General features: G+C 36.4%; 1 protein-coding gene across 7 annotated transcripts in view; it reads right to left on the bottom strand.

Moving 5' to 3' along the window:
• LOC105477433 (EPH receptor A6) overlaps positions 1-25,350 on the bottom strand; it is a 950,680-nt gene that overhangs the window by 87,217 nt on the left and 838,113 nt on the right. The window lies entirely within an intron of this gene.

Consider the following 25,350-nt stretch of genomic DNA (forward strand, 5'->3'; position numbering starts at 1 on the left):
GCAACTTCTGCCTCCCAGGCTCAGGTGATTCTCCTGCCTCAGGCTCCCAAGTAGCTGGGATTACAGGCACCCACCACTACACCTGGCTAATTTTTTGTATTTTGAGTAGAGATGTGGTTCCACCATGCTGGCCAGGCTGGTCTTAAGCCCCGACCTCAAGTGATCTGCCTGCCTCAGCCTCCCAAGTGCTGGAATTACAGGCATGGGCTACTGCACCCAGCACTGTTTGGTTTCTGATGCTCTTTAAATCTTCATTCAAGTTCTGCATGGTTTGTTTAACCATGAAACCAGAAACGATGCAGGTCTCTAATTGCTTTCTACACTTTTTGTTAGGTATAAACAGAATAATAATGTACTGTTATTTCTTAGTTTGTTTCCTGCAAAGAATTGGTCCCTTAGATGTTATTTTAATCTGTTCGGGAGCAAAAATCTCCCTAAAGCTGTGTGTCTTGATGTATTAGAATCTTGTACTGTTCAAACTGCTCATGTAATCTCACCCCAAATTCAGATGCACACTCCATCTCCTGGCTGAGAATTTCCGATGAAGTCAGTCAAAAATGGATATTTGTGCCACAGCCTCCAAACAGACAGGGAAGGGGAAAGATGTAGAGCCATTGGCTTACCAAGTTGTGGTTTCAGAGATGTGCTTTAGATGATAGCAGTGAATAACAAGCACAATGACTGCCTCAGCAAATGGTTTTCCTGTCTCCTTTAATTGAATCAGTCAGTTATTAGGCTCAAATAACCATTTCCTAAAGTGGTTGCAATAAGCAGAAGCCATTGTACTGTACTTTCAAAGACTTGATTCAAACTCAGTAATTGAATAGTCCTGATTCCTCTAAGTCACAGGGCTACAACACTGGCAGAAACCAGCAGAAGCTAGTACTGTCTAGAGAATATTTGTTTTCATCTCCTTTAGTCTGAAAAGGCAGACTATAGGTAAATTAATTAATAAAACAATTAGGTAAATTGTCTTGTTTCCTAAATAGGAAAACTATTTTGTATGGCAAGAAGTACCCGAATATTCTTTTAAATATGTATGTTCACATGGATAAAACTGAATTGCTGAAAATAAGTACTTTGCAACTGTTCTTGCCTGAGTGTTTTATGACGCATTAGAAAATGAGCAGGTGTAATCAATGTAGCCTTATTAAAATCCTTAGGTGGGTAGTAGAATTGAGATAATATGTGCACTTGGTCGGAATGTATTAAAATAGTTCCAGGTACTTAGAAAGGAAACACAAATACAGCATCGTTAATATGCTTCCATAACCATTCACATAGATATTATTTCTGGGGCAATGAATCACTACCTAATCATTTAGGTTTTATCTTTCTTGGTATAGTGTTGTGCTTAGCTTTTAGGTTTCTTTCTGTCATTCCGCACACACATCATTTTAAGTACAGCTCTATCTTACAAAATGCATCTTTTTCCTTTGGAATATTTTAAAAAGAGTTTTCTGGAAAACCTTTAATGCCATACTACTACAGAAGTTATGTCATCCAAATCAAGGATAAAATATATTCCTGCTAATAGTAGCTACAACTAAAAAAGTATTGCTAAAAGCAAGAGGCCGTTTTTGTTAGGCATTCAGATACATGACAGGCTAAAGCTGGCTAAGAAGGCCTTGGCCTGCCATACTGGGGCTTGAGTCCTCCATTCCTTGATGCCCTCAGAAGCGCATCGAGTCCTGGACAAACAGGTTCTGACAAAGATGGACTTGGTCCATGGCCCAGTTTATAGTGGTCTTTGGAATAAGGTTTACCCTGACAGTGAGGGTTTCTTTTGGGGAAAGCTTGTTGGCTGTACTCAAATTACAGTAAATCTGCTCTTACATAGGACTCAGAGTAGAGTTAATAGCCTCACTTTACCCTTTTGGGCGTCTTCTACCACATTAGGTTAGGCTGCTGGCAGGAAACCTGAACCTTTGGCTGGATAATCATAAAGGAGGTTCATATTCTAATAACTGTGAATTCACCTCATCTTCCACAAGTGAAAAGTGAATGGGGATATATCCACCCAAAGCAATTATTTTATTTCCTCTTCTCATCTGTATTATGTCAGGAATTTGCTGGAATGTTCATGCCAACCCCTTCCTGAGTAACACCAGTTGCCTCTGCTTCTTCCTTTTTTAGTCTACCCTTTCCCATTTCTATGCTTTCCTTCTTTAAGCTCTTTCACACAGAAGTTATCAAAATAATATCTCAGAATTGAACTTTTGCAAACCAAATACATTCAACTCTGACTTCAAGGAAAGGAAACAGAAACTGCTGGTGGGAAAGTAATGTGAGGATAATTATTCTTTAAGGAGGTTTCTTCATTTAAAAAGAGAATTCTCTACAGAGTTCTATTAATAGGCAGCCCTCTCAGAGACTTTATGGCCAGATATACAGGCATTTGGCTTTAAAGAGGCTCAGTTCTACATACTTCTACTATGAGGTATGGAGAAGTTTTACCTGGTAAAGTTTCCATTTCCTTCTCTGTACTGGAGATCATTTTCACTTTGGAGTGCTAATATATCAAAACTGAGATTTCAATATGAAAAACCTATGTCAGTACAGTCAATTTTAAGAAAAAGCACACAGCTCAACCTTTTAGAGCAAGGAATAAATTTCTACTCTCACATGATTTTGTGAGTACTTACGCAAAATGGTAACAATAAAATCCATCTCACTAGTGTTTAAAAAGAACTCATTCCAATATGTTCAAAGGGATTTTTTCCTCTCTTTCCCTCCATTCTTCCCTCTCCCTTCTCTCTTTTTTTCTTTCCTTCTTTCTCTGCCCTTCCCTTTTGCCTTTCTTTTAGAACTAAAGAACAGTAGGGTAGAAATACAGCAGGACACTTCCACTCTTCGTCATGCAGTTGGCTATTTTGACTTCACATGATCTTCACTGTTGTTCATTAATAGTGCAATTCTCCTTTTCACCTAAAGTTCCCCTCACTCCCCTCCCCACCTTCACCGCCCCCCACCCCCGCCAACAAGTAAAAATAAACTCTTGGTCTTAAAAGCCAACAAAGCCACTCAATTTTCAGAACTAATAATAGTTTGGAAAAAGGACTGGTCATAACAAAACACTGTTCAAAGAGAAGACAAAAGAAAGACAAGCATGGGATTATGATGAAGGCAAGAAATATGCAGTAGAAAGCAGCATTCTTTAGAGTTGGAAGCTGGAATATTATTTGGTAACCCTGTAAAAGCACTCTGGGTGATTTAATAGGTAAGAACAAGATCTTGAAATTGGAATTGAAAAAGACTTATTATATAATTTAGTCCCTTTGGGCAGGAAAGGAACAATACAATTTTGGATCTAAATTTAATTGGGATTTAACTAGATTCTTTGAAACTTTTCACTTTTTTATCTGGAAAGCACGAAGTACTCATTCTTTCAGGAACAGTGATGGACTGTGCAATCCAGGAAGGTATGGTGTATCCTAAATCAGGTTCTCAGCAGCCACAGTGGGGCAGTCAAAGGCGCCAGACTGAAATGAGAATCTAAACAGCTTTGCAGTGTACATAGAGAAGTAGGTTAAACCTTTTGGCTAGAAAATGATCAGAATCCTAACTTCTATTTCCGCTTTTTTTTTTTTTTTTTCTTTTTGACATTGAAAATCTATACTGGAATTTCATCTTTTGCTCCAAAACTTCTGCAGCTGTTTCTTAACAAGTCTTGCTTATATAGAACACTTAAAAACAAACAAACAAACAAACAAACAAATAAAGAGCATTAAATTATTTTGGCCTGAGTCTATCCAAAGCCAAAGGTTTTTAAAAGTACTATCTTCCAGGCCGGGCGCGGTGGGTCAAGCCTGTAATCCCAGCACTTTGGGAGGCCGAGACGGGTGGATCACGAAGTCAAGAGATCGAGACCATCCTGGCTAACCCGGTGAAACCCCGTCTTTACTAAAAAAAAAAATACAAAAAACTAGCCGGGCGAGGTGGCAGGCTCCTGTAGTCCCAGCTACTCGGGAGGCTGAGGCAGGAGAATGGCGTGACCCCGGGAGGCGGAGCTTGCAGTGAGCTGAGATCCGGCCACTGCACTCCAGGCTGGGCGGCAGAGCGAGACTCCGTCTTCAAAAAAGAAAAAAAAAAAAAAAAAAAGTACTATCTTCCATGCAAACAATAGCAGGATTATAGCAAGGAGACTTGATATTAAAGAATAATAAGGCAATATGTGAATTAAGCATATTATATTTGACTTCTATCAAGGACTATGCTATTTGCATAATCTAATTGAATATGCTCTCAAAACCCATATTTTCCAACACACAACTCTCATATGCTACTCTGCAGTCAAACAAAAGACCCAACCAGGCTTGATTAAAATGTATTACACTGATGGGATAAGAATTTATCTCAATTGCTACTTCCTTATGATCAGATTATAGAAGTCCTATGTCTTGTCATCTGTCATTATTCCCTTTCCCTGTCCCTCACCCTTCATGAACTTGCTCCAGTCTTCCTGGGAATACAGAATTAAGGGAGAGAGGAGCAGGAGATGATTGGATAAAGTGAGTGATTGTGAACTTGTCATTATATCTCAAAACTCATGGTCTGAACCAATGTTATTTATGCTCACAGGGAGCTATTTGTGATATAGACCGGCCAAGTTTAGCATGAACCTCACCAGTGAGATGAAACTTACAGTTACATTTTTACCGAAGGGATAACTGAGACTCTAGGAGATATACTAAAATACGTGTGGTCAGTGACTGACTTGATACCACATAGGAGCCACCAAGGATCCTGACAAAAGCTAATCTAGATTCTCTAGAAGATCCTCAGTGATATTTTAAAAATGATTGTTCGTGGAGGTCCTTAGCCATTCCACAGCTCCCAGATCTGATGAGTGAAATTCTCCTCTGTGGAAGGACTTGGTATCCTGTACAGATAAATAGCAGCAGTCTAGTGCAAAAAGTACAAAAGCCAGCACAATATGTGTTTCAAAGAAAGAAATATAAATGGAAGTGTATGTGGTGGTGGTGATTTACAAAGGACCTATATGGATAACGAACAGACTAGAGTGGAGTGCTATGCTGCCTGCAGAAAATTCATTAAAATATCCGACATCTTTCAAATCAGATTTTTTTTTTCTGTTTGAAGCCATTATAAATCCCGTGCTTTGTCCATAATTACTTGACAGTGAGTGATCTGCGCCCTATATGTTGCATAACCAGACAGTTGCAGCTATACAAGAGTCTTCCATTAAGTAAGAATAGTCCTAAAACAGTAGTTCTATTGCATAAATTCAACAGGTTAGCCTGGATTTGGCAATAATATCCTAGGAGACCTGAGAAAACTCTATGGAAAGAAAGATTTCAGAAGACATAAAAAAAGTGGCAAAGTCCTTTTTGACCTGAGTACTAGAGATGAGAAAATATTATATTTTCTATAACTGAGAAGAAAGGATTGCTTTTGTTTATTTTTGTCAAATTTCTTCCCAATTTTGACTAAAGATACCAGTCAATGATATTTTCAAACTCTGTGGGAAACCATTTTTTATCCTGTGTTTAATCATTCCATAATCTAGCTGTATTTATGGTGTTTTATGTGGACATTTAGAAGCATGCCTTGTAAATTAAAAAGCTAATTTTGAGGTCTTTTACTTCCCAGCAAATGGGTCAGGTCAGTCTTTTCTGTCCTTGTTTGGTTGGTGGGTATTATAGTTGACTCTTCATTATCTACAGAAGAAATGATTCTTTGAGGTGGGGTATTTATTGAAGAGAAAATCCTCCAACCACATTTCAACATGCCTAGAATCTGGGCCTTTCATCAAACTTGCAAATAAGTTGCAAAAGATGAGTGATTTGTCCTCTAGTGAAATAGGCAAATGCATTAAGGAAAAAGCAGAAGAAGTTGAGGGCCTGGATTATCCATCAACTGTTAATTCATACCTGAATAATTGAGAGTTTTCTTTACAGTTACTGAATATTTATGAAGGTTCCACAATGTGCTGAAAAGTAGATGTAACAAGTAAAAATACTAAATACAACCAACCTGCACAGTTTACGTTTAACAGGGTTCTTACTACTAGACTGGAACAAGCAAAATATAATTTGGTTTCAAACTTAAATGTGTATAAAAATCATGGGGTGGGAGGTGCCTGTAAAAAACTGCAGATTTCTAGATCAATCTCAACCTCAGAAGTCTTCTTTTTTTTTTTTTTGGATAGGATATCACTATGTTGACCAGGCTGGACCTGAACCTCTGATCTCAAGCAACCCTCCCATCTCAGCCTAAGCTAGGACTACAGGTGAGTGCCACCGTACCTGGCTATGGTCTGCATTTTTAACAATTTACCATAGATTTTTCCAAACACGTGGTCTAGAGACTACTCTTGGAGAAAATATGACTCTAGATCATGACAAGAAAAAAGCTTATTTCCTGGGAGATGCAAGATAATTAGTGATACACTCACCTACACAATTAAAAAGAGAAGAAGCCAAAAGAGAATGCAAAGTAACATAAGTAACATAAAGGATAACATGGGTAAATATGTATGTGTGTGTGTATATATATATATATATATATATATCCAGAAAGAAAAAGAGGAAGTCAACAATAGAATAAGCGACACGTATGAAAGATCTTAGTATTTTAGAGATTTGCTATAATGCTATGATGTCTGTAATTTACCGAAAGTTACTTCAGAGCCTACAGTTAGTGTACCTTTGGGATCTCACAACTCAGGGATGACTCACTAACATTCTAAAAGCAAGCCCAGACCTTAGAAGGAACTGATACAACTGAGTTGGCTATTTATACTGGATCAATACCAGAAGCTTTAATAATTAGCATAATGAATGTCAGAATGTAAGAAAAGGATTTTCATTGACTGACTTAGTGGATATCTTTTTTTTTTTTTCCTTTTTGAGACAGTCTCACTCTGTCACACAGGCTTGAGTGCAGTGGCACCATCTCAGCTCACTGCAACCTCTACCTCCTGGGTTCAAGTGATTCTCCTGCCTCAGCCTCCCAAGAGCTGGGACTACAGGCACCTGCCACCATGCCCGGCTAATTTTTGTATTTTTAGTAGAGACAGGGTTTTGCCATGTTGCCCAGACTGGTCTCAAACCCTGACCTCAAGTGATCTGCCCACCTCGGCCTCCCAAAGTGCTGGGATTACAGGTGTTAGCCACCATGCCCAGCCAATTAGTGGATACTTAATCAGCATAACGGGTATTAGAAGTGGGCCTTCATTGGTGGAATTAGTGGTATTCAAGACAATTGGCTAAAATATTTTAAAGATACTTCTTCCTCTGGCATAATCAGGGTATAGAAATCCAGAAAGGTCTATGGTTAGCTGGTCATCTGAAGGAGGGATCCTGATCCCCAAATAATAACCAATGATTCAAGCAGTGAATCTGAGGATTTCTGACATCTTGGACAGTAAGTATAAAGAATCTTGGCCCTGGGATGTTGTTTTGGCTTCTTTGATATTTTTTCAGGAAAGATGTTTGAGAATCCCCTATGCAAAGAATCTGGGAGTCATTGATTTTATAGAACAAATTGTATGAAGGTTTTGTACTTGTTTGTTAATATTCATTTATTTGTTATTATTTGTTTAATAAATGTCGATATATGAGGCAGAATAGGTCCGATTTACTCTTATCATACTTTGAAGCAAGATTATGAGGGCAGTTGCCAACTCTCAGACATCTCAAGTATTTTGGTGGCTACAGTTACCTACCACAGAGACTTTTTGTGAGTTGTCATAGACTAATTCCAAAATCAAATGCAAAAAAATATAAAATAACATAAATTGAGGGAGAAATTTGGTGACCATTCTCTTGGTGATCTTTCTCTTGTGAGAAAAATTAATAAAGCAACTTACAGTTTCTTTAGTGCTCTCTCTGTAAGACAAGAGTATTTACTGTCTTGCTCTTTTAGTTCCAAGAAGATACGAACGAGTCAACAGATACTTGAACAGAAGTAGCTTCCAAAGGCAGGATGCTTCTGCTGGGTAACTCACTAGTGTAATTTGCTCCATGAAAAAGAGCAAATATGAGAAATGGGGATAGAATTTTGATCTGTCAGGCACTGGTCTGCTGCTCTTTCCAATGGGCCATGCTTTCCAGGTTATTTAAGAGTTTGCCTAGCATGTTCTCTACAAAGTATACTTTTTCTTATTTACATAAAGGCACTTAGATATAAAAATGTTCAAATGTATTGCACGATAATTTATTTTTCTACAGTTTAAATTAAATTGTAAATGGAAATGTATCTATGTATTTTTAGCAACCTCTTTCCTGAGGTGATATCGTATAAAATAAATTCATAACGTGGAACCAAACACCTTTCCATGCTGTCTGGTAAAAATATCTGTGAAGTCATTTCAAAATATTAAAGAATCAAATGATAGAACAGCAGATTAATTAAAACCATAGACATAAATGTTTAAGAATCTTACTCTAAAATGTCACATTTTCAATAAAAGTAAGAGATTTAGTCTGGGTATTCAGTCACTTTTACAGTTAATGTGATTTATTAGACAAGGTTAAGATGCAGAGAGAAAGTAGGAGATATCTATAAATAACTTTGTATATGTTTGCCACAACTTGCCAGCTAATCATCATCTTGAGATATGATGGTTCTGATTAATAAACCAAAAGGGAAACTCAATTATGAATGCATGCAATCAAACTTCATATGCAAGCCAAAATAAACCTGGCATTTGTAAGTCAATAGAACCCATTAGGGAAACTAATATGGTAGTGTCCCAAGGCTATATGGTGTAGAAAATAATGCTCTCCGGTTTAATAAAAAGAGGTAGGTGAGAAAATACTTAAAACACAAACTACTGAGAATATAGCATATGACAGCAGTACACTAACGGAAATAAAGGGCTTAAGTCCAAAGAGAAACGGCAGTGTCCTCAATTCTTCAGTTGGATTGAAGAAATATTTATTGAATAAAAAACTAAAGCCTCTTCTCCAGAGGGCTGTGTTTAGATCGAGGAAAGACAACTTCTCATTGGTTTTGATCTCAGACATAGGGGGCTGTGATGGGTGGAATTTCGTCCTCCCGAATTCTTATGTTAAAGTCCTTAACTCTTAGTGCCTCCGAATATGATTTGATTTAGAAATGGGGTCATTGTAGAAGTCATTTGCTAAAATGAGGTCATACTGAAGCAGGGTGGGTTTCTAATCCAATATCCCTGGTGTCCTTATGAAATGGGAAAATTTGGACAAAGAGACACACGGGAGAATGCCACATAAACGCATACCCACATAAAGGCAGTGATAGAGGTGATGCTTCTACTAGCCTACTCGCCAAGGAACATCAAGGATTGCCAACAAACCACCAGAAACTAGGAGAGAGACAGAAAGCCGATTATCTCTCACAACTCTCAGAAGAATCCAAGCCTGTAGAGGTCTTGATCTCAGACTTCTAGCCCTAAACCTGTGAGACAATAAATTCTGTTGATTAAGCCACTCAGTTTGTGGTGTTTTGTTATGGCAGGCTTAGCAAACTAACACAGTGATAGAAATAACAATAAAAGCACAATCTCTCTCCTCAAAGTGCTTACAAACTGTAGTTCTATTGTACAAATTTGTAGATAATTCAAATTCGTAGAGTTTTGTTACATAAACAGCAACATTCAGGAGTCTGGAAACAGAATAGGAAACAAGGGGAACATGTGTTATCTAGGGCTGAATTTGGACAAAATTCAAGGCAAGGGGTCAGATGATTCAAGGCATTAATGAGTATTCTTTTTTTTTTTTTGATATGGAGTCTCGCACTGTCTCCCGGGCTGGAGTATAATGGCGAGATCTCGGCTTGCTGCAACCTCCGCCTCCCCGGTTCAAGTGATTCTCCTGCCTCAGCCTCCTGAGTAGCTGGGATTACAGGCACACACCACCACACCTGGCTAACATTTTGTGTTTTTAGTACAGATGGGGTTTCACTATGTTGGCCAGACTGGTCTCAAACCCCTGACCTGATGATCCGCCCGCCTCAGCCTCCCAAAGTGCTGGGATTACAGGTGTGAGCCACTGCGCCTGGCCAATGTGTATACTTTAAATTGTGGACCATGGGACCCAGGCTGGGAAGACAGGTGAAGAAAGACATAAGGAAGGTGTGTGTATTGATGAGCTAGATCAAAAGCAGGAAAAGTGAGATCAGTGGGAGAAGTAGAAGAATTGGTAGTTATAGAATTCTGTTTTAAGGACTTCTTTTCTTTTGGCTCTAAATTTGGATACATGACCCTTCTATAAAGGACAATTGTGATGAGGTTGGATCTTTTAAAAAAATTTTTAATATGCTGATTACATGTCTGAACTTTTAGTGAAAAGCATGTTGTTGTTGCCTTATCAATCTTTCTAAAAATGTATTTAAAAAATATTATAAACTATTGCAAACATACAAAAGTCACATAAACACTAATCTGATAATAAACTATGTATCCAACTCTTGGCTTTAAAAATATATATATTTCGAATATAGCTGAAGCCCCAGGAGTTCCTTCTCCAGATCTCATTCCTTCCCCATGATACTTTCTACACTGAATTTAGCCTTTTCATTCTCATGTATTTTGCCTCAGAGTTGTTCAGAGGCAAAAGGGCTGAAGTCTGTGTACCTCATATCCTTAGTAGTTATTGGTCAAAGACGGACCCTGGTGGGATGTAACTTCCCAGTTGCTTCCCAGATCTTGTTGCCTGCAGGGAAAGTGGGTTCCAGTAGCTTTTAGGGCGGCCTCTGACAAGGCCCTGGGTATGCAGTACATGCATATTAGAAGCCTGTGTACACAGAAATGGTAAAGGGATATGAAGAACCCCAGGCAGCATACTGCCAGTGCCTGCTGCATAGCTCATCACTTAGATACAGCACACTTTATTTATCTGTTTTCTTGTTGGTGGACATTTAGTTCAAGTAAATATTTGTTCCACTTGTTAACAGTAGATGCTAGGGGTATGCCATAAAAATAGGCATCTTTAAATATTCTCTAAATATTATTTTATTTTGTGATTAAAGAAATAGCTCATGTCACCCACAAAATTCTTCTCTAAGGGAAATTAGCTGAAGGAGGAGGGGAGATTATTTCTTGCAGATTGTCAGAGATGAGTTGAGCTGGGAGATGAGCCAGGGCGCATGCTCTCAGAGGATGGCTTGTTTTGTCGCCTTCAGTCTAAACGCTCCAGGTGAGAGGTCCTTACTGCATTTTGGGACAGGCTCTGTGACTAGGCCTAAGATATTTTCACTAAAGAAGAATCCTTTTCTTAGGGCAGCTCCAAGCCCTTTTTAATCTTCCAGTTTATACTTTGCTTAATCCTTAGTTATTTTGCATATTGTTTTAAAAAGTGTTTCATCTTTATTGTCTTTTTCATGTGTTAAATTAATATTTACTAAAAAATTTAAAAGTGGGAATCAGGAGATATTTGCATGAAGGAACAGGCTGATGGCCTAAGCCTAAAGCAAAGGAGGCTTGCTATTTATTCCTCCTTCCTCTTCCACCTTTTTTCTCTTTTCCCTCAGCTCTTAGTTTTGACGTACTGCTAAAAAGATCTCAATCTCTTATTTGAGCTACAAAGGGTCACCAGGATCTATAAGGAAGCCCTATCAGAGAGGTTGGTGGCCTAAATCATACATAAACAATGCTTCTGACATTTCAGTATACACTGGGGGAAGAGGGATACTTTTTCACCAAGAGAGCGAAGCACGGTTTGCAAATTTGCTGAGAAGCAGTCTCAGAGCTGTGCTGATTTTGTACATGCTGATCATACACTTTGTATACAAGGACTACCAGGACATCCATGAGAGGAAATCCAAAGGTATAACCCTCAAGCTTGTATACATTTGTGTAAGCCCCAAAGAGCTATTCAGAAAGTTCTGACTGGGAAGGAATGCTTAAGGAAGACCGCTGAAATGAAAATAAACCTCACTACAACTTTAATTTCAGGATTCCTTTACTGAAGTAGGATTTTCCCTTTAATGATCTGGTTTAAGAATAACCAACTAAGATGCAGTAATTACCATTGAAAGTAGAAACTGGTTTCACTTCAAGGCAGAATTTTACAATTCTCCCAGTTTTGTGTTCTTCAAAAGTTGCCTAGGTTAATGTAATTTCTACTAGGATTTTTAGTCTGAATGTCTGCAAAACCTGATTATTTTACTTAAAAATAGAATTTGCATCTTGAAAACCATGATGTTTTATGAATTATAAGTGTCTCAGTAGTAGTGCCCCACCCACATGCACGCTAATGTTCTATAAAATTTCTGCAGTGTTCAAAGCCAGTGGAGGGGCTGTCGAACTACATTAATTTTTTTCTTAAGATAAACACAGGGGCTTGAGACACCTTCAAGGATGCTGACCAGCATTAGGGAGCACAACCTTAGCTACAATTCTTTTTGCTCTGAAATTGTCTTGATAATGTAATACCAAAAATCCCTCTCATTATTTTCCATTTATATGAAAAGTACAGTGTATACTATGAGGACTCAGAAAGATACTGAAGGTGTTACAGCACCACACAAAGAGATGTTATTTCTGGATGTATGAAAAGAGCAGGGAACTAATATTTTCCACTTTATTATAGGAAGTAATTCACCTTAGAAATTCAGTGGAAGATACTGTTCCTGAAGTGTACTTTGAGAAAATGTATTCATAAAAATGACAAGCTATGGAAAAGAGACATTGAAAACTGGAAGAAGAATTCAGATTAGAACAAAGCAAGACTACTGTCTTAGATACTTTTCTACTAATTTTTACTTAGAAGAAATTGTGGTTTAATATTAGGATGTCCTATCTTTTGTATGTTGAGTAGGCCTGTGGTTAATTTAACACATGGAAAATTTTATTTCATTTTATTTTCGTAACATAGGTTTAGGCTATTTTGAGTAATCCCTTTGTCATCACAATGAATCCAGAATTGAGGAATACTCTCCAGATATTGTCACCTGTCAATGTCAATACTGATGGGCCCTCTCTGGCTATGGCAGCTAAGATTCTGGGCACAATACAGGCAAATCAAGCGAGCTCACAGAATCATGCTTTAATGAGGCATATTTCTGTCAGAATGTGCCACATTTGTATTCCATTCTTGTTTGTCTCTTGTAAATTGTGCCCCGCCTCACTTATCCTCTCTTTTATCTTGAATTGTTCCAGGCAAGCTAAATTCAAGCTACATACACTGAGGGACAGGAACTTTGCAATCTGGTCTCAACACCTTTCAAATTACACAGTTCAGATTCCTCTGCACTTCATTTCTTTCCAACGTGAATGGCAGGATAGCTACAATCTAGGGAGTAGCAAGACATGATGAGTTTTTAAAAACTTTTATTAGAAACTATATTGATGAAAATGTGACCTAGATTAATCTCACAAATTGAAAGCTAGATAGCTAGTGAAAATGAATATACAACGATATTAAAAAATCAAGAGAACAGTGCAAAATACTGAAGGAGCTTAATGAATGCTATTATATATGATTGTTATTACAATCCTCTTTCTGTCAATGTTTTATAGGGTTTCAAGAGTAGAAATTTAAAAAAAAAAAAACAAAAAACACATAAGAATATGTAGCCAGAAACAGAATTTAAATGATCACAGAAAGGTAATGTTCTACTCTTCAGACTTCCTTATATTTCTCTAATTCAGAATAAGAACAATAGCCATCCACAAAGAGTTTCCTGTATGATACTAGTAGGTGCTAAAATGCCTTATATCTTTCTGTGCCATTTCTAGTACTTAAATAAATTGTAATGGTGGTGATAAAATGGGAGGCTCTTACTTGAACAAATGTGTTCTAAACTCTATGATAATATATATTAAAGCATAATCTGTGGTAGTGCAGGAAAATAATTTATAATCATTTTATTCAAAATTCATTAACGTATAAGCATAAAAAGAACCACTTATTTTTCAAAGTAGTGCCTGCAATTGCTATTATAACCTCTGGTAACTTTTCCAATACAATAGAAGATCACTGTGGTATCTTATATTTTAATATTCTCTTCAGGCTTAACCTTTTACTGTTTTTCTCTTCCTTAATTAGAGTTCAGTCAGGTTGTTGGGTTTGTATCTCTCTGTTTTTTCCCCCATGTGTATCAATTAGATTATGAAGTATAGGACATTTGATATACTGAGCCAATATGTAGAAACTCTGCCTCATACCTTGCTCTGAAATCATAGCTGCCCTCTTGCCCTGTGGGACATTTTCATCATCTCTTCAATGTTCTCAAAAGCATAAATTTCATTCATATGCAAGATAACTTAGCATTGGCATTTAAAAATGTCACCGAAAAGTCTGCATGTTTTATTCTCTTTTCCATGTCAGTTTCTCTCTACTCCTTTCTTTCTTCTACCTGATTTGTTCTGAACACAAACTTTTTTCACTTTAATAATTCCTTTTTCTAATTTTACATTTGATCTTTTTACTGGGATTTTGTTTCTAATTATATCTTAAATTTTATAGATGGAAACACTGACTAAATCAGTTTAAAGTCCATTATTGGAATCCCAATTCAAGTCTGGGAAACTTCGCAGTTAAATACTAGCAGACAATTTCATTTGCTCCTTCCTCTTGGGTAAATAGTTCAGGGTTATTAAGCTTTTAATAAATACACATTTTAAGAAAAATCCTGGTTTATCATGGCTTATTAATATGCACATTTTCTATCTCAGACAATACTAAACTAAGAAAGAAAAACAAAAATCAAAATTGCTCTTCCCTGATTTTCAGAACCCTTTCCAATGTCATGGGTTCCGTTCATTCACCACAAGAGGGCATACGTATACAAATGTATCATGACCCTTTGGTAGCATGGTTTGATGATGATTTTACAAAGGTGTTGTTTTATCATGCTTTTATGTCTTTTTTTCCCCCTCCGCCTGTGCAGTTTTAATAAAGTGATCTGGAGACTACCGTAGTTTCTAATGTTGAATGTGGAATATGAATTTCACCTTCGAACAAGGGGGCTATTCTATTCTAGGTCAAAACTCTTGAAACTGCAATTCCAACACTTTCTTCTATTTCCCATAAGGTATATTGGAGTTCAAGCAAAACCTAATCATTTCCAAGTGCCTTAAAACACCAATGACTTTAGAGATATTAAAGTTTCGATGGCATAATCTGAAATAATACATAATTGTTTTAAGACTCTGAAATAAAATTAAGCACCTGAGGCAACTGAATGACATTACTGTCTAAGAAAAGTTGTTTATGTTCTGGCCATTGGTTACAGTTATATCATAGTTTAAAGGTATTTTCACAAAATTTTAAGGTCTTCAGTAAGTGCCATGGAAGGGACATACATTTTTACACTTGTCTATATTGGAGAAAAATAATTGTCATAGATATATTAAAGAGAAGAAAATGCAAGAAAAAGGTAGCAAAAGGGAAAATACTAAATTCAGCAAAAAAGAACACCAGAGAAATAAATCAGCGCTCATAATCTCACTCTTCATTATAAAGCATGTTTTACATGAAAAACTATCTTACGTTAGAAACTAAAAGTGTGTGGGTGAGATAGAATAGCGTAATGCTAAGAATAATGTCAGGGAAATTATTAATTTATGTTGTGTAGTATGCTTAGTGTAACCAGAACAGCTCTAACTTCCCATTGTTTACTCCCTTTCCTTCCTATTTCCTCCCCTTTTCCACTGTATTGACAATTCTCTGTGACTTCTGTCCTATCTAATGATGTGTAAGGCTGGAGGAGGAAATAATTGGATATGTGTCTAGATTGCAGCAGGGCAGTTAATCAAGATGGAACCCTTAGATAACTTGTTTCACAATCACCTGGGTGTTTATTAAAAATCTGAATTTCCAGATTGGAAATTCTTGCTATGCTTCCCTCAGACATACTGAATAAAAATGAATTTCAGGGGCTGAAACTGGAAATCTGCATTTTTCAATAAGTGTCTCTGGTGACTCCCATGCTGTTAGTCCCAATAGTGGCTAAGGATCTATGATTTAGCTTATTTATTATCCTGTTGGTTCTTATAACGTTCTGTAAAATAGAGCGGTCAGTTTTATTAATTCTGTTCAAGATGTGGAAACCGAGGTACAAGGATTTCAAATTAATGATCCATGTCTGTTCACTGAATTATGGCTAAGCTGAGATTAAAGTCACAGCTCCAAGTTTATAACCTACTGTTTTCTCTACCATATTATGTCTGCAATATTTCCATTTCTTAATGACTCCATATCCATATTGGGCTACTGAAATGCCTTGACTATGGAACCTATAGAGGGTAGGGTGGAGATGAGGGTATAATAGTTTATTCCTTGACTTTTTTGTTAGTTTTTACTTTATGTAAGAAAACAACTTGATTCTATCAAATTTATGCTTTTCCTTTAGTGGCAGTTATTTTTAAAAGTAAACATAGTTTCATCTTAACTAAGAAACACAGCCTGAAAATTTTCCTAAAAAAAAAAAAAGAGCCTTTAGAAAAATACATGCTATAAACACAAATTTAAAATGTTGACTTCTCTTAAAAAGTTTACTTATATAGCATACATGAAAAACAAACATTTGGACTACTAAAAGAACAAGGTAATGATTCAGCTTCCATAAAAAGAAAATTAAGGACCAAGACCTAAATTATGCAATATATACAGGCAGGAGTAATCTAGAAAGCATCACCTTTATGTATAATTCATTTAGCAGCTGCTTTTTTGTGACACATATAATACACTGATTAAGAGGATGGTTAAACAACTGAGTAATGTGTATGCTTCATATGATAATACCCTGTTCTTATTACAAGTTTAAAGAAGCAGAACTAGGTACAGCGAAACTGTGTGTGTTTATATTAATGGGAACAGGGAATGATGTGAATAAATGAAAATACTGATGGATCGTAGATGCATCCAGAGCTGTTCCTTGAAGAGACAGAGAGGCCCAAGGGAGAGTTTGAGGAAAGCTCTGTGCAGTCATCTTTTCAGTGGCTTTCTTTGCTTTCCTGCAATAAATCATGACTGCAAAGGTTTGACCTATATAAGCCTGATCAGTAACTAGCTAGCACAAACCAACCAACAGATAGCCAGGTGGGAAAATACAGTAAATGAAAAAAAAAAAAAAAGGCATTTATTTCTTAATAAGGATATGGATACATTTTTACAATATTTAACATTTTTTATCTTTAAAAAACACACTTGAAGATTCTGTAGCATTTTCTCTAGCTTCAGATCTCCTAATCATTACTTATAGGTTTGAAAAAGTTGATGATTCTGGGGCTTATGGTAGGCCCTATGGTGACATTGAGGAGTAGGTATTGGATTTGAAACTCTGGGGAAGAATCTGAGGTTTCTTGGTATATTGCCCAGAATTCCATTTAAAAAATCAGTAGTAGTAATATTCATTTCCTTAATCTCTTTATCTTTCATTTAAAAATAAATGTTGCCTAGTGAAGTGACCTCCAGCCATCTTTTTGATTAAAGAAGTAGCATTAAAACAAACGAACATGTTATTTAGTGACTGACTAATACCAGAGAGAAGACATTTTAAATATACCAAACAGAAGGCTATCTTGGAACTCTGCCAGGAGCTCTTTCTTTCTATAGTTTTATAACATATACTGTTTTCTTTCCTTTACCATAAAAGTACAATATTCACTGTAGAATAATTTGAAAAGGTTGGTAAGAAAAAAAAAAAAAAACCATTTTGAGATATGTTTGCATTTGTAACATCTATCACCAAAGACTAAGAGATCGTTCTCTTTTTTCCCCAACCTTCAAAGACTTTCAACTGCTGATATCCATTGCTTTCTCCAAGAGTCTCAGAGGTGAGACACTGAAGGGAGTTTGCATATGACAGAAGAGAATTTGTAGTGGAAACTACTGGGGAAGAAGGAGGATTTGATTGTGCGACAGGCACTTTCCCCAAACATTGTTACTGCAATGGCTAATGGACATAGTCTCCCATGGAATAGCTGTGTGACTTGTGTAAATCATTTCTTTGGGCCTCAATTTCCTCATCTAGAAAAACAAAAAGAAAAACTCAAAATGTACACACACACAAAATATATATATATACATATGTGTATTCCCCAAGCAGATCTATTGCCACGGGATTTCCCAAGTATCTTCACCACTCTTCATTTTTTTCTTTACCAGCATACACCAAGGCACCATCATTTCCTGTCTAGGGTTGTGCAAATAGATCTCTTTGCTATCTCTCTCCCCTCCCCTCTCTAAATCATTCTCAACGTACAGCCAGAGTGAGCTCTTTAGAACACAAATCATATGTCGCCCTCTGCTTAAAATTTTCCAGTGGCTTCCTTTTGTAGATAGAATATAATTTCTACTCCTTTCCACAACCTTTGAGTTCCTACAGCATCTGGCTCTTCTGTCCTTGTTTCCTTAACATTCTCTCCTACCTCTCAGAGTGTCAACCATCCTGGCTTTATTCCTAGTTTTAAAATATGCCAAGCTTGTTCCCATCTTAGGAGCTGTATTTGTTTTTCTCTCATCTTTGAATATTCTGACTTCAAATCTTTTCCTGGCTGGTACCCTTACAATTTTCACGTCTTATTTCAAAGGTGACAACCTTATTAAAGAAATATTTCCTGGCCATGTTTTTCAAGGTAGCTACTCACTTTTATCTTTTGTTATATATCCAATATTTATCACTATCTGAGATTATCTTTTTAAAAAACTTCTAAAAAGTATTTTTTATTTCTGCCATCCTCAAGACTGTAAACTGTATAAAGAAAGCTTATTTACTGGAATATGTCCAGTGACCAGAATAGTACCTACCAAAACAGTAGGTATTCACACATTTGTTGTATAGAATCTCAGATTATAATTACATACACAATAGCATGATCATTTAAAGTTTTCTCCCCAGCACTTTTTTCAGCTTTATTGAATATAATTGACAAAAATTATATATATATGGTATAAAATTTGATGTTTTTAATACACATTGTGAAATCATAACCACAATCAAGCTAGGTAACATATTTATCACCTCACAGCACTTTTATCCCCACTGCCTAACTTAGTGACTAATAATATTAAGAATATCTGTAAAATGAATAAATTGTGATTATTGGACCCCCAAACTAACTATGTTTATAGTATCCTTATACCTAGTTAGTTTGTGTGATTGTTGGGATACATTACTTAAACTCCTCATTTTATTATTTTTCTATTTCTGTTATCTATTAATATGGAAGTTTTCATAGTTGTTGATTACTATTATCAGGTAGAATGTCTTCAGATACAAGTCATAGAGTCATAATACCCAATACTCAGGGGCTTAAGCAAATAAAACATTTAATTAAATTACGAATAAAAAACAAGAGTAAGTTGTTTGTTTTGATGCAGAAATTCAGCAATTTCATCTGAGACCCAGGCTCTTCAGATCTTCCTAGTTGGCCATCCTCAGCATTGGGTTTAACTCCTTAGGCTTGTTGCCTCATGTCTGCAAGAGGGCTGTCACAGCTCCAAGCATTATGTCCTCCCAAAACCATATTCAAAGCAATAAAGAAAGTGAAAGGGCCAGTACTAGAAAGCTCCCCACTCAAACCTATTTTTGATAGATTTCAACTAGAAATTTTCCCAGAAATTCCTCATCTCACTTCTATTATATTTAAGTGATCGGTCAAAGTGTAAAACTTAAGTGTCTAAGGATAGTGGTATAACTATAACTGACATATAAATCCTGATTTATTTCTTGGATCTGAGCTCATTGCAAACATCCAAATGTCAAGATTTCATTTGCCAGGAAGAAATAACAAGAGAGGTTGAATGGGCAGCCAATAGTGTCTGTTGCAAACAGCATAAATAACCGGTAATATTTTCACTTTATTTGCCATTGATGTGAAGTTTTTAACTCTGGGAATAAGTAAACTTTCCCATAAAGATTTCATGTGGTTTGTCCGGTATTTATCACGTTTTTCTTTTTAGCTATTTATTGTTGAAGGAAAAAAGCATTCTTTTCACATCAGAGATGAAACTAGCAATTAAACATCAGTTATAACTTTATTTCCTGTGTTGGTACCTTTGAAACTCTAGGTTTAACGTCAGAAGCTATGTTCTTTTAAGTGGGAGCAAAACATTGAGTATGCATGGACATAAAGAAAGGAAGAATAGACACTGGGGACTACTAGACGGGGGTGAGGTGAGGGTTGAAAACTACCTATTGGGTTCTATGCTTACTACCTGGGTGATGGGATCATTCATACACAAAACTTTAGTGACACACAATTTACCCATGTAACAAACCTGCACATGTACCCTCTGAACCTAAAAAAAAGTTACAAAAAAAAAAAAAAAAGTCAGCATGTTTGTATACAGTTTTACTTTGTCTTTTTTTCTGTACAAGCAAGATGGGGCAATGACATTGTACACTCTGCTTGCTGGACATGTGCTGATTGATCTTTCTCAGTAAATCAATTTAGTCTGGGTTTGTTCTAGAATCATGGGAACAGGGAGAGTTACTCAATTAGACAATGCTAAATGTTGCTAACACATGAACAAACAGCACTTGGCATTTCATGAGATTCTTATTCATCAAATTGTACAGAAAATATCTTGAGAATTGTGACTGGCATTTGATTATTCCTCACTGATTAGCATTTAGGACTAGATGCATTGCAGATATTTATAAGTATTAAAATATTATGTATTCTATGATTTAATAAATCATTTTTCTTGGATCTTATCAAGGCTCTTCTTTTGTGTTAAATATGCTTTTAGAGACTTTTCCCCTCTGTGAATTTTCTTGTCTGCTTGGGAATGTCCTAACCCATCATTGTAAGTGCTTTAACATTTGCTACATTTACTTCTTTCTATGGCAGATTTTTCATTTCTTTTGCGATATGTTAAAGATTGTTTTAGGTTTACAGATTGGTGGGTTGTGATTAACAATGATATCAGAGAAGAAATGAATGTAATTTTACTAATGACAATGTTCTTATAATTTCAATCTCTTTCTTTCTATCTATTTCTTATTGGTTTTATTATCAGCAATTAATAAAGAAGTCATTAAGTAGTATATTACTGTAGGTGTTGAGAAGCTTTAAAAAATGTAATAGATAAAATTTCTTGCTCATCACAAATCTATAGGAAATGTTATCTTAGGACAAAATCGAAACAAAACAACCCCTTGTAAGTGACACACCAAATCTTGAGTGCTGAAAAGAAAGTTGGAGTTTCTCAGCATTCTCTTGTGTTAAATAATGACTTCCCAGGTCTATGTCTTAGAGTCCGCTTCTTTTTTTTTGAGATGGAGTCTCTTTGTGTTGCCCAGGCTGGAATGCAGTGACACAATTTCGGCTCACCGCAACCTCTGCTTCCCAGGTTCAAGCAATTCTCCTGCCTCAGCCTCCCGAGTAGAGTCTTCTCTTTAAAATACACATTGAAGAGACAAAAGGCTTATTACATTTAAGAAGGACTTCTTGTTTTTGTTTTTTAGGGTTTTTTTTGTACGTGCTTTGTACAAATAAAATATAGAGGTTTTCTCAAAGCCTGACTTGCCCTCTTAATAGTATATATGACTGAGCCAGATGGATCTATTTTCAAAGTTTTTGATGAAGCTCACATTTTATCAGTCATTTTCTCCTTTGTGTATGATAATCTCAAAATCTTTTTCATTTGTTTTTACTAAAAATCGCTCTGTAATGATCACCAACTGTTGTTTCCTAAGCTTCATAGATGAGGGCTTCTCAGGAGGTAATTCTTTATGCAGTAATTTCCTTTGGTATTGTATTAATTCCCATTTTCCATCATATGCTTAACATCTACCATTGTCAGTTCACCTAAGAAGTGTATTTCATAAAAGTTCCGTGTCCTTCTGAAACTATCATCCCAGACAAGTACCATTAAGATTTTGGGTCTCTATGCCTATGATCCAAGCTGATGTTTATGGTGTTCACACCTCAAACAGTTATCGGAGAAGACTCTTACCATGCATTTAGCACATATTCTGTCTCGTTTGTTACGTATGTTTCTTTTTCATCTCCATTGTGATGAATTTGCTTTCTGACAAATGGGCTCAAGATGTAGAGACTACTAATTTTTAAGAATATATCTTTTGTATTAGATAATTAGAATATCCTTTACAAAAAGTTTATATTGAAAAAGGTGTATCAAAACCGTCAGATTTTCTCTTCATGAATTAATCTTTCAGACATTTGCTGGATCAAGAGCACTGTTCTCCTGTGAGTTTAGGAAACCTAGTATTGGCACATCGATTTCTTCCTCATCAGCGAATTATAATGGTGAATACGTTTGACTGGTTTTGATTGACTACTAGCATAGTATCTATCATAGAACTATTTTTTTTGTGAATAGTCATTTTGTTGTTTTTCCCAAGTGGCATAGCTCCTTTCTTAATAGATGAATTTGGTTTATCTAGCCTGGATTTTAATGTTTTTCACTTTTCCAAGGTTTATTTCCTTACCACCTTTTTTACTGAACAATAAGTTATTTAAATCTTCACATCATAGCATTCTGATAATGCTGCTATTTTTCTCACTTTTCTTTATTCTTATGTGGTTGAATTTAGGTTTGCCTAAAAAAAAGGGCCATTTCCTTTCTTTGAACTTCCCAGTGAATTCTCTGAAGGAACTTGTTCTTATATTCTATTTATGCTGCTATATGCTGTGTTAGTAGGTTATTTGGTTTTGCTGTGTCCCCACCCAAATCTCACCTTGAGTTGTAATAATCCTCACGTGTCAAGGGCAGGGCCAGATGCAGATAATTTAATCATGGGGTGGTTTCCCCCATACTGTTGTCATGGTAGTGACCATCACGAGATCTGATGATTTTATAACTGGGAGTTCCCCTACAAATGTTCTCTCTTGCCTGTCACCATGTAAGACGTGACTTTGCTTCTCCTTCACTTCTGCCATGATAGTGAGGCCTCACCAGCCATATGGAACTGTGAGTCAATTAAACCTCTGTCCTTTATAAATCACCCAGTCTCAGATATGTCTTTATTAGCAGCGCGAAAACAGACTAACACATTTGGTTTCATGATTTTCTACCTAAGTGCCTGTTTTGTGCCTAAAGCAGTCAAATCCCCTCCATTTTTAGCTTGGTCAAGCCTTAGAGAAAAATTGGGTGCAAGTAATTTTTCAGCTGAGACCCAGTTGAACTAGGGTAGAGTTAGTGTAAAATGCATTTTACCACGTATTGCATCTTCGCACAGTGTCAGCCCCACCACCAGTGACTTGATGACAGAGAATCCTGTGGTAGAATTTCAATGGATGAAGTTTTATTCTTCAGAATCCAAGAAATCAGTAACATTTTCCAGTGTGAGTCCTTTTATTCAGTGCATTGGTTATTATATAATTGAAATTGAAACTTTTCATTTTTTTTCTTGCTGCAAACTTTTTATACCAACCCTTTAAGAGACAAAGTGAGTGAAAGTTCTGAGTATGTTTTACTAAAAGGTTAAGCATAATCTCCAGACAAATCTCATTTACCCGTGTTAATGAAAGTACTTAAAGGCAGATCTCACTTGTGTTAAAATATTTATTCTTAAAGTTGGACATGTTGAAGGCTTAAAAATTAACTTCAAAAAGTCAAGCCAATTCACAAACACCTAAATTAGGTGAAGGTGAATCTCTCCCAACTTTAAAACACACATTAAATACCTTCCCCTCATGCTGCTTCATTATTTTTTATAATTATCTCCATGTTGGGTATAGGCTAATGTCTTCTTAGACGGATGGAAAATTTGACTTTTCTCAGAATTTATGGAGAATAACAGAGGCTAAGTGTTAGAACTTGGAAGAGGTCCTATGAATGCAAAGTAAACAGAATTAAGATGCTAACAGAACTGTAATTATGCAGATTATATATTGTCAGTAATGAGGCTCTGTATTTCAACAAAGAAAGTACTTCCACTGAATTGCTGCTGTCAAAGAAACAAAACCAAAATTTGCCATGGATAACACAAAATCGATGCAATTGAAAGTTAAAATCAAGGACTCATAAAATTTTTAAAAAGTATTGCAATAAATGATTCTTCCATTTTGCTTTGATCTTCAAAATATAAGTTTACTCATGAGAATTTTTCTTTTAAATCTGAACATTAACTGCCATTATATTTTAAATGAAACTTATGTCTTAAAATGGATGAATGTGCACCATAATATATCTTTTAATGTTCTTTTTAGGTAAATAGGACCTCATTTCCATAATTGAGAGCAAAGAGGCTTAGCATTTTCAATGTAAGTTTAAGACTGGGTTGCCTAGCAATATTCAAATGAGAGAGTCCCTCCTCTGGAACTGGTTATAAAACAGTTGTCCATGTGAATGTGTGTCAAACTCAGAAAAGGCAGCGATTTCTTAGCACCTAAATTATAACCAGACAGGAGACCATATAATCAAATGGAGACACAATGTGAACTATCAGTAACTTTTATGCAAATTAATTTAGCCACATAACACTAATTATATATCTATTGTTAGGTATGGACCCTAATCATTCACTAATCTCTCATAAGTGCTTTGTAATCTCATTATAGAATTGGCATGTAAAAACAAGGCCTCAGTTCACATCTAAATCTGAGTTTTGTGCATTTATTTCCTTCTATCATGGCCCACAATACACATTTCTTGGTTTTCATGCCATTATCAGATTTTAAAGTTCCTTTGAAAAGACTTGATACCTGATGTATTTTAATTCAGGGCTTACACGCTATACCAGAAAAATCTTCTGCTAAACTCTTGTTGCCTTTTATGCTGCACTGTCCACTCTTGGACAATATACGAGTTTTATTATATGCCTTATTTGGTTACTCTTGGTCTTATCCTTGTGTAGCCATTTATCTGTTCTCAATAATCCCTTTATTTTTGGTTAGTGGTGCAGTAGAGTTCTTTGAGTGGTCTTGGACCAACCCAGCTCTCTTTGCTTTCTTGCTTGTGAAGAATAACAGTAGAATGTGCTGGGAATGCAATATCCTCAGATAGGGAGGAACAGCCTGAAACCTGTCCCTCTTAGGAAACTGAATAGCTTGAGTTGGGAAGGAACTGCATGGGACAGCCTGAGTTTTGTTCCTCTCTTCCCTGGGAGCAGGATGCCCTTTACAGCTTTGCCCAGTATGTCATGTGTCCCCTGAGGTATATAATCCAGGATGGGCTGCCTTTCAGGGTCCCTCAGCTGTGAAAGTGGGGCATTCGCATCAAGACTACATCTTTCCTGTTCAGCTGTCTTCAGCCTCGGGGGACCCACACACAATGGATCCAAGACGTCTGTCCCTTGTTAATTATCTATAAGAAAGAAATCCATTTCACATAACTTGTGAACATGTTTTCTTTCACTGGATTTAGGCAAATAGGTAACCAGTGCATGGTGGACCTACACAGTAGCCCAGGATGCAGTGGGCATATGTATATATGGACTCCCATTTCCGGTGGTTGGCACAGTGATGATCTTTGCTATTTTCCT

Source organism: Macaca nemestrina, chromosome 2 (assembly GCF_043159975.1).
Source record: "Macaca nemestrina isolate mMacNem1 chromosome 2, mMacNem.hap1, whole genome shotgun sequence".
Classification (NCBI taxonomy): Eukaryota; Metazoa; Chordata; class Mammalia; order Primates; family Cercopithecidae; genus Macaca; species Macaca nemestrina.